The 10,416-nt window shown below is 38.3% G+C and overlaps 1 pseudogene; it reads left to right on the forward strand.

Moving 5' to 3' along the window:
- Positions 1–4,980: 4,980 nt before the first annotated feature.
- LOC111536061 lies at positions 4,981–5,881 on the forward strand (annotated as a pseudogene).
- Positions 5,882–10,416: the final 4,535 nt, after the last annotated feature.

Genomic DNA, 10,416 nt, shown 5'->3' on the forward strand with positions numbered 1-10,416 from the left:
TAAAGTATAATTAAAAAAAAAAAAACCCTAAAAAAAAAAACTACTTTAAAATTCATATTTAACCATAAAAGAGCCTGAATAGCCAAGACCATCTAAACAGAAATAACAAAGGTGCAGGCAGCACATTACCTGACTTCAAACTACTATGAGCAAACAGTAACAAAAACAGCATGGTACTGGTACAAAAACAGTTACATAGACAAATAAATAGAACAGAATAGAAAGCAAAGAAATAATGCCACACACAGAAAACAAAATTGACAAAAACAAGCAATGGGGAAAGTTCTCTCTATTCAATAAATGGTTCTGGGATAACTGTCTAGCCATGTGCAGATGACTGAAACAGGATTTCTTCCTTACACTATATACAAAATCACCTCAAGGTGGATTAAAGACTTAAATGTAAAACCTAAATATGTAAAAACCCTGAAAGACAACCTAGACAATACCAGTCTGAACATAGAAACTGGCAAAGATTTCATGAAGAAGATGCCAAGAGCAATTGTAACAAAAACAAAAATTAACCAATGGGACCTGATTAAACTAAAGAGCTTCTGCATAGTAAAATAAACTATCAACAGAGTGAACAGATACCCTAGAGAATGGCATAAAATATTTGCAAACTATGCATCCAACAGAGATCTAATACTCAGCATCTATAAGGAACTTAAACAAATATATGAGAAAAAAATAACTCCATGAAAAAGTTGGCAAAATAACTAAACAAATATTTTTCAAAATAAGTCATACATGTGGCCAAAAGGCATATGAAAAATGCTCAACATCACTAATTCTTAGATAAATGGAAATCAAACCCACAATGAGATATCATCTCACACCATTCAGAATGGCTAGTATTAAAAGGTCAAAAAATAACAGATGCTGGTGATGTGGTGAAAAAAAAGAAAGCTTATACACTGCTGGTGGGAGTGTAAATTAGTTCAGCCATTGCAGAAAGCAGTTTGGCGATTTCTCAAAGACTTAAAATAGAATTACCATTTGACCTAGCTATCCCATTATTGGGTACAAGAATCATTCTATCATAAAGACACATGGATATTCACAATAGCAAAGTCATGGAATCAACCTAAATATCCATCAACAGTAGACTGGATAAAAAGTGTGGTACATATACACAACGGATTATTATACTGCCATAAGAAACAATGAGATACATTTCCTTTGCAGCAACATGGATGGAGCTGTAGGCCATTATCCTTAGTGAACTAACACAGGAAAACCAAATACTGCAGGTTCTCACTTATAAGTGGGAGCTAAACTTTGCACACATGTGGACACAAAGAAGGAAACAACAGATACTGGGGCCTACTTAAGGGTGGAGTTGGGGAAGAGAGAGAGGATTGAAGACTACCTATAGAGTACTATACTTATTACCTGGGTGACAAAATAATCTGTACACCAAACCCCCATGGCGCATTATTTACCTATATAACAAACTTGCACATCTAAGCCTAATATAAAGGTTAAAAATATAAATTGAGTTTCAAGCAAGGAACAAGGCAGGTTCCACATGTGAGTTTTCTGCCACTATTTCACTGCACTTTTGTTGAGAGAGCAGCAAAGCTTCTCTCCTGTCTCAAGATTCAGCTTCTACCCCTCCTATTGTATTTTCCTCCTTCTTACTTAAATAATAGCGATTCATAAATATTTCACTGTAAAGGGGCTGAATGATTAAGCATGTCAGCTTCATCAGTATCCAAGGCCTTGTAATAATACCCCAAATGGCTCAAATTTGATGAGCATTGTGTAAATGCTTTATGTGTATTTGTTTCATTTAATCCTATAAAACCCTTATAAGGAAGGCACTGTTATTTTATTCCCATTTGGCAGATGAAGACGTCAAGTCACAAAATGGATAAATAGCAGTAAAAGTAACTGAGCCAGGACTGAACCTAAACAATCTGGCTCCAGAACCTGCATTTGTAATCACTAAGATATACCATGCTTCAAAATAGAAAATTACATCAGCATTAGAAAGTGTAATAAAAATCACCCACTCTCTTCCCTCTCTTATCTCCAAATCAGGAGGATTCAGCTGAAATGCTACCTCCTCTACTCAGTCCCAGCAAGAAGTCATTATTTCCTTTTCTGATTTTCCATTGCCCCATTTATAGACCTCTGTAAAGGCACTTTTCATTTTCAACCTGGAGTATAGGACTGCATGAAAACAAAGGCCAAGATGTCGTATATCTGCTCTATTTATTTTCTACCTCAGCCACAATTAGCACATTGCCTTGAATATTATGGTTGTTCATTAAATTCCTGTTAAGTGAATTTATTGGATAAAATGGGATAACATATAAATTGATGAATGACAGTTATCTCTCTCTAGACCATATGATTTTTTCATCCTTCACAATGTCATGCACAAGTAGAAACTTAGTACTTCTTGAAACTGTTGAAAAGTCTCTAAATTCCTATACTCAAATGAGTACTCTCTCAGAAGTGGAAAAGCATACTGACTACTCTATAAAATTTATCTGGAGGCCACCTCCATGCAGAGTCAACACTAAACAGGGGTAAGAATCCTGAAACAATGAAATCTGGAAGTATATTCTTCATGTTAATATTTTCCCTATCTCCCAAATCTGTTAAAACTTCAATGATAACAATAACAATAATGTCAGCAAATATAATTTTAACAGTTACCATGCATTTAATATATTCTCTTTTCCAAACACTTACAATTCATCATCTTATTTAATTCTTATTACAACTCTGTGAGGTATTTTTATTTCCAATTTACAGATAAGGACAATCAGGCTCAGGGGTTTAAATGACTGACTTAATGTCACACAGCTCGTAACTGACAGACCTGGGATTCAAACCAAGATCTCTTTGATTCTAAAGCCTGGGCCCTTTCTACTTCATCTAATATATTTCTAAACAGATTCATGAGGCTTTTTATTCTCTTCTCTAACATACTACCCAAATACAGATTTTGTAGGCACAGCACCAAATTTTATCATTTTTTTTTTATTTGGAGATAGCATGGTTGTACATAAGATCTCAGACACAGGATCAGGCAGATCTGAGTTTGAATACAAGCTCCATTACTAATAAGCTATATATCTTTGGACAAGTGTATTCGTCTGTTTTCACACTGTTATAAAAAATACCTGAAACTAAGTAATTTACACAGAAAAGAGTTTTAATTGGCTCATGGTTCCTCAGGCTGTATAGGAGGCATGGTTGGGGAGGCCTCAGAAAACTTTCAGTCATGGTGAAAGGGGAAACTGGCATGCCTTACATAGTCACAGCAGGAGAAAGAGAGAGAAGGGGAAGGTGCTACATACTTTTAAACAACCAGATCTCATGAGAGCTCACTCTCATGAGAACAACAAGGGGGAAATTCATGCATACCCATGATTCAATCACCTCCCACCACGCCTCTCCTGTAACATTGTGGATTACAATTTGACATGAGATTTGGACTGGAACACAAATCCAAACCATATCACCAAGTTACTTATCCTCTCTGAGTCTCAATTTTCTCATCTGTTAAAGGGGATTAAAACTAGTACCCACTGGGCTATTGTGAGGAAAAATGAGACAATGCATATGAAGACCTCAGAAATAATAATTACCCAGCAAAGGTTATTAATCTTTGCTTTTTCAAAAATACCCTTGCCTATTTATCATAATTATACCACATATTGATAATCTGTCAACTTTTTTGATATGGAGGAGATAAAAGAACACTGTAACTGTTGACTCTTTCAAGCCAAGGATCAAAGTAAACATAATCAATTCTGGTGAATGGGAAAATGGAGACATCATTGCAGCACTACTCACAATACCAAAACATAGGAGTTGAGCACAGTGGCTCATACCTGTAATCCCAGCACTTTGAGAGGCTGGGTTGGGAGGATTGCTTGAGCCCGGAAATTTGAGATCAGCCTGGGCAACTAAGTGTGGCCCTGTCTCTCTATTTAAAAAAATAAACAGTAAAAAAGCATGAAATTGACCTAAATGCCCATCAGTGGTAGACTGGGTAAATAAAATGTGGTACACATACATAGAATACTATGCAGCCATAAAAAAGAATAAAATCATGTGATTTGCAGCAACATGGATGAAGCTGGAAGACATTATCCTAAAGAAACTAACACAGGGACAGAAAATGAAAGACCACATGTTGTCACTTATAAGTGGAAGTGAAACATTGAGTATATACAGACACAAAGAAGGGATCAACAGACACTGGGGCTTACTTGAGGGTGGAGGGTGAGGATGAAAATACTACCTATCAGTACTATGTTTATTCCCTGGGTGACAAAATTATCTGTGCACCAAACTCCCATAACATGTAATTTGTCCATAAAACAAACCCGCACATGTACCCCCATCCTAAAATAAAAGTTAAAAAAAAATCATTATGTCAAGAAGATATCTTTATGTGTATGTTCATCACAGCACTATTCACAATAGCCCAGATGTAGACTCAACCTAAATGTCCATCAATAAATGAATGGATAAAGAAAATAGTTGATGCACACAATGGAATACTACTCAGCCATTGAAAAGCATAAAATAATGTTTTATGCAGCAACATGAATGGAACTGGAGGCCATTATCTTACATGAAACTCTGGATTCTTAGAGTGTTAGCATAAGTATCACATAAGTTGGGTTCTAGTCCTGGCTCTCCAACTTACTAGCTGAGTTATTTTGTTAAATTCTTTAACCTTTCTGTGTCACAGACTTCTTCAACTAAAATACTTTTTTTTCAATTTAAAATGTTATGGTGTAAATAATATGTTACACTTAAATAGAATTTCTAATTTATAAAATGTATTTCCGTTTTCTCTCATTTGTTCCTTATAACATCCCTGGGGGATGTTGGGGAGGTGTTTCTACTCTGTTTGAAAAAATTAGAGGCAGTAGCTAAGCCGGAGCGGGGTTGAAGCGGGCCAGCACCCCCTTCTGGCCTCTGGTGCTGCCGGCCTCAAGATGAGGCATGGTCCAGAACTTGAAGGACCTGGCGGGAAGGTTGCCCGCGGGGCCCCGGGGCATGGGCACGGCGCCGAAGCTGTTGCTGGGGGCCGGCGCTGTGGCCTACGGTGTCCGTGAATCCGTGTTCACTGTGGAAGGCAGGCATAGAGCCATCTTCTTCAATCGGTTAGGTGGAGTGCAGCAGGACACTATCCTGGACGAGGGCCTTCACTTCAGGATCCCCTGGTTCCAGTATCCCATTATCTATGACATTCGGGCCAGACCTCGAAAAATCTCCTCCCCTGCAGGCTCCAAAAACCTACAAATGGTGAATATCTCCCTGAGAGTGCTGTCTCGACCCCAGTGCTGAAGAGCTTCCTAGCATGTACCAGTGCCTAGGGCTGGACTACGAGGAACGAGTGCTACCGTCCATTGTCAACGAGGTGCTCAAGAGTGTGGTGGCCAAGTTCAATGCCTCACAGCTGATCACCCAACAGGCCCAGGTATCCCTGATGATCCGCTGGGAGCTGACAGAGAGGGCCAAGGACTTCAGCCTCATCCTGGATGATGTAGCCATCACAGAGCTGAGCTTTAGCGGAGAGTACACAGCTGCTGTAGAAGCCAAACAAGTGGCCCAGCAGGAGGCCCAGCGGGCCCAATTATTGGTGGAGGAAGCGAAGCAGTAATAGCAGCAGAAGACTGTGCAGGCCGAGGGTGAGGCCAAGGCTGCCAAGATGCTTGGAGAAGCACTGAGCCAGAACCCTGGCTACATCAAACTTCGCAAGATCCGAGCAGCCTAGAGTATCTCCAAGACGATTGCTACGTCACAGAACCGTATTTATCTCATGGCTGACAACCTCGTGCTGAACCTACAGGATGAAAATTACACCAGAGGAACTGACAGCCTCATCAAGGGTAAGAAATGAGCCTAGTCACCAAGATCTCCATCCCCAGAGGAAGTGGATCTGCTTCTCCAGTTTTTGAGTAGCTAGCCAGGGGTCCAGCACAGCCTTACCCCGCCCCAGTTTCATGTGATGGTCCCCCACACCGGTCCCCTGAACCCTTCTTGGATTAAGGAAGACTGAAGACCAGCCCCTTTTCTGGGGAATTACTTTCCTCCTCCCTGTGTTAACTGGGGCTGTTGGGTCGTTGTGTGACTTCTCAGTGATTTCCTACAGTGTTGTTTCCTGCCTCAAGACTGGGAGGAGATAATCACCAACCCAGGAACTCCCAATAAATTTTGATTACTTAACCTGAAAAAAAAAAAAAGAAAAAATTAGAAAACTATGGTCCAGAAAAGTTAGAGGATTTGCTTAAGGTTGAATGTTCTTTCCACCACACCATGTTGAATTTAAAACTGAGGCTTTATGGTCAGTTTAATAACCTACTTTTTAAAATCCAGACATCCACGCTAACATCCGTGGAAGGAAACCAAATTTAACATGGCATGTTTTCATTTACCATTAGTAAAAATAATTATGAAACTTCATGGACAAATGTGAGCATGCCTTTATGAGTACAAACTTCTGAATCTAGTTGAAACGGCCCACCCAAACCATATAGTCTCAGCCTGTTATCTCATTGCACAAATAAAGACTTGAATAAAAGGAGGTTAAAAACCTAAATGAAAGCAAAAATATGAGGTTAATCCTGTTACTTAAGACGTAGCCAAAAATCAATAGTAGGTCTAGCATTAGTGAGTTGTAGTCTAAATCCCACATATTTGGCAAAATCCATCATTTTCTTTCCAACTTATGTCAAGGTACTTGGCTACAGGGAGTTCTTTCAGTTTTATAATTGCAGCAACTTTTAATCATAACAAGTTAAAGTATAAAGAGGCTCATTATTCTGCTTATAAGATAATCCTACTTTATTTTACCATATTGAGAACTCAGAGTAAAATATGGTGATAACTATGAGCAAAGGCAAAGAAAAGCACTATCAAAAGTTATCTGTTGTCCATTGAACAGCTAACTCAATTCGTTTTCTTCCAAAATCAGCAGCACAACATTTTTACTCTCCTATAACTATTGAAAATCATAGTTTCTATCAAAACTGACCCAATAGAAGGACATGGTGTTTCTCCAACTGTTTAATTTCAGAAGAAGTATTTAGTATGCTGTCAACATTTTCCTTTGAGAGTCAATGCAAATTTGTTCTCCTTTTGCTTCCCCTGAATATTGAAAAGTGAGCTCCAATGCTATAAAATTTTTCTTGAGTTCATGTTGTTGTGACAGGGGTCTGCATTTTCTCAGGAAAGGAAGTACATTCTCTAAGGAAAAACAAAAATGAATTTCTCCTTAAAGAAGAAACAAACAAGATCTGGGCATGTCATCAGCTGATGACAATGACATCTCTCTGGAAATACCTTGTTAACATTCTGTTAAAATCATAGGCACCTCTCAAGAGTCTTAACAGTTTCTGAATCTTTAGATAGTGTGTATTTTGTGACAACTCTTCCGTCAAAATCAAAAAACAACTGAAATTTATTCTCCAATGTTCTTTCTTCTTCTCTCATTAATATATTTCTCTGACATCTCACATTTAGTTTGCACCTTTTTTGGAAGTGTCAAGAATGGGAAAGAGCTTTTAGAAAAGAAGAGAGATAAAATTCACAGACATACTCAAATCACTCCAGTTCTGGGAATGCCTCAGATAATGAATCTCACACCTTGATATGTGTCAAACATAATACAAAAATGGCTTCAAATAAGGGGTATTTTTGGCTTATTGGCATTGTAGGTTTCATAAATATTTTTGCTTTCATAAGTATAGAAGAAAGTTCAAAGATCTAAATTCTGAGCTAATTTAGATTGGTAAGTCTTTTAAGTTCCATAGCAACAGCTATAGATATAGATATGATAAAAGTTGATACTCATTTCACTGACAAACCTAACCCCTCATTCGTAAGAAATGAGATCATTTTAAGATGTAACTCAATCCCAGACAAATCTGGCATTCACTTGCAAAGTCCATCATTGACTTTTTGCAATCCCTATTCACATGGTTCCATTTATGCTGTTTTGTTGTTGGTGGTGGTGGTGGTGTATTGTGTTTGCTTGTTTTTTTTGTTTTTTGTTTTTTTGTTTTTTTTTTTTTCTACGTGATCCTCTTCAGAGTTTTTTGTTTGCTTGCTTGTTTGTTTGTTTGTTTGTTTTTATGAGATGGAGTCTCACTCTGCCACCCAGGCTGGAGTGCAGTGGCTGCATCTCCACTCACTGCAACCTCCGCCTCCCGTGTTCCTGCCATTCTCCTGCCTCAGCCTCCCAAGTAGCTGGAACTTCAGGCACCTGCCACCACACCCAGCTAACTTTTTGTATTTTTATTAGGGACAGGGTTTCATTGTGTTAGCCAAGATGGTCTCAATCTCCTGACCTCGTGATCCGCCCTCCTTGGCCTCCCAAAGGGCTGGGATTACATGCCTGAGCCACCGTGCCCGGCCTAGAGTTTTCTTAAAGTGCATAAAGCAGAAAGAAAGATATTTGAGCATAAGAGATTTTTAATATTTTTTATTTTTAAAATTTGTTTGTTTTGGATTCAGGGAGTACATGTGCATGTTTGTTACATGGGTGTATTGTATGATGCTGAGGTTTGGGCTTCAATTGAACCTGTCACCCAAATACTGCATACAGTAACTAATAAGTAGTTTTTCAACCCTTGTTACCCTCCCTCACTCCCCCCTTTTAGAGTCCTGAGTGTCTCTTGTTCCAATGTTTATGTCTGTATATACCCAATGTTTAGCTCCCACTTATCAATGAGAACATGTGGTATTCGGTTTTATGTTTCTGCTATAATTTGCTTAGGGTACTTTCCTCCAGCTTCCATGTTGCTGCAAAAGACATTATTTCATTCTTTTTATGGTTGCATAGTACTCCATGGTGTATATGTACTGCATTTTCTTTATCCAATCCACCATTGACAGACACCTATGCTGACTCCAATTCTTTGCTATTGTGAATGGCACTGCGATAAACATGAAAATGCAAGTGTCTTTTTGGTAGAATGATTTATTTTCCTTTGGGTATATGCCCAGTAATCAGATAGTTGGGTCAAGTAGTAATTTGACGTTTTGTTCACAAAGGAGATTTTATTACAGATCAAATAAAAAGTTATCTTCATAAAGGATGAAGTGAATATTAATTTATCTTAAGAACTTGAAAATTCAAACTTTTTTAAGTGCTAGATGATAACAAGTTCTCTATTTGACTCTAACCGTTTCTTAAGTATAAGGCCCTTGGGGCTTAAGTACTCATGAAGTTGCTAGAATCTAGTAAATTATGCTTACTGTAAACTGTTTATTCATATTTTTGTGAAATATTCAAAATAGCTATGCTATAACCACGATAGTCTTCCACTATGTCCTAATTTTTTTTTTTAATTTTCTTTCTTTTTTTTTTTTTATTATTATACTTTAAGTTCTAGGGTACATGTGCATAACGTGCAGGTTTGTTACATATGTATACATGTGCCATGTTGGTGTGCTGCACCCATCAACTCGTCAGCACCCATCAATTCATCATTTATATCAGGTATAACTCCCCAATGCAATCCCTCCCCCCTCCCCCCTCCCCATGATAGGCCCCATTGTGTGATGTTCCCCTTCCCGAGTCCAAGTGAGCTCATTGTTCAGTTCCCACCTAAGAGTGAGAACATGTGGTGTTTGGTTTTCTCTTCTTCTGATAGTTTGCTAAGAATGATGGTTTCCAGCTGCATTCATGTCCCTACAAAGGACGCAAACTCATCCTTTTTATGGCTGCATAGTATTCCATGGTGTATATGTGCCACAATTTCTTAACCCAGTCTGTCACTGATGGACATTTGGGTTGATTCCAAGTCTTTGCTATTGAGAATAGTGCCGCAATAAACATACATGTGCATGTGTCTTTGTAGTAGCATAATTTATAATCCTTTGGGTATATACCCAGTAGTGGGATGGCTGGGTCATATGGTACATCTAGTTCTAGATCCTTGAAGAATCGCCATACTGTTTTCCATAATGGTTGAAGTAGTTTACAATCCCACAAACAGTATAAAAGTGTTCCTATTTCTCCACATCCTCTCCAACACCTGTTGTTTCCTGATTTTTTAATGATTGCCATTCTAACTGGTGTGAGATGGTATCTCATGGTGGTTTTGATTTGCATTTCTCTGATGGCGAGTGATGATGAGCATTTTTTCATGTGTCTGTTGGCTGTATGAATGTCTTCTTTTGAGAAATGTCTGTTCATATCCTTTCCCCACTTTTTGATGGGGTTGTTTGTTTGTTTCTTGTATATTTGTTTGAGTTCTTTGTAGATTCTGGATATTAGCCCTTTGTCAGATGAGTAGATTGCAAAAATTTTCTCCCATTCTGTAGGTTGCCTGTTCACTCTGATGGTAGTTTGTTTTGCTGTGCAGAAGCTCTTTAGTTTGAATAGATCCCATTTGTCAATTTTGGCTTTTGCTGCCGTTGCTTTTGGTG

The sequence above is a fragment of the Piliocolobus tephrosceles genome, unplaced genomic scaffold (genome assembly GCF_002776525.5).
Source record: "Piliocolobus tephrosceles isolate RC106 unplaced genomic scaffold, ASM277652v3 unscaffolded_15788, whole genome shotgun sequence".
NCBI lineage: Eukaryota > Metazoa > Chordata > Mammalia > Primates > Cercopithecidae > Piliocolobus > Piliocolobus tephrosceles.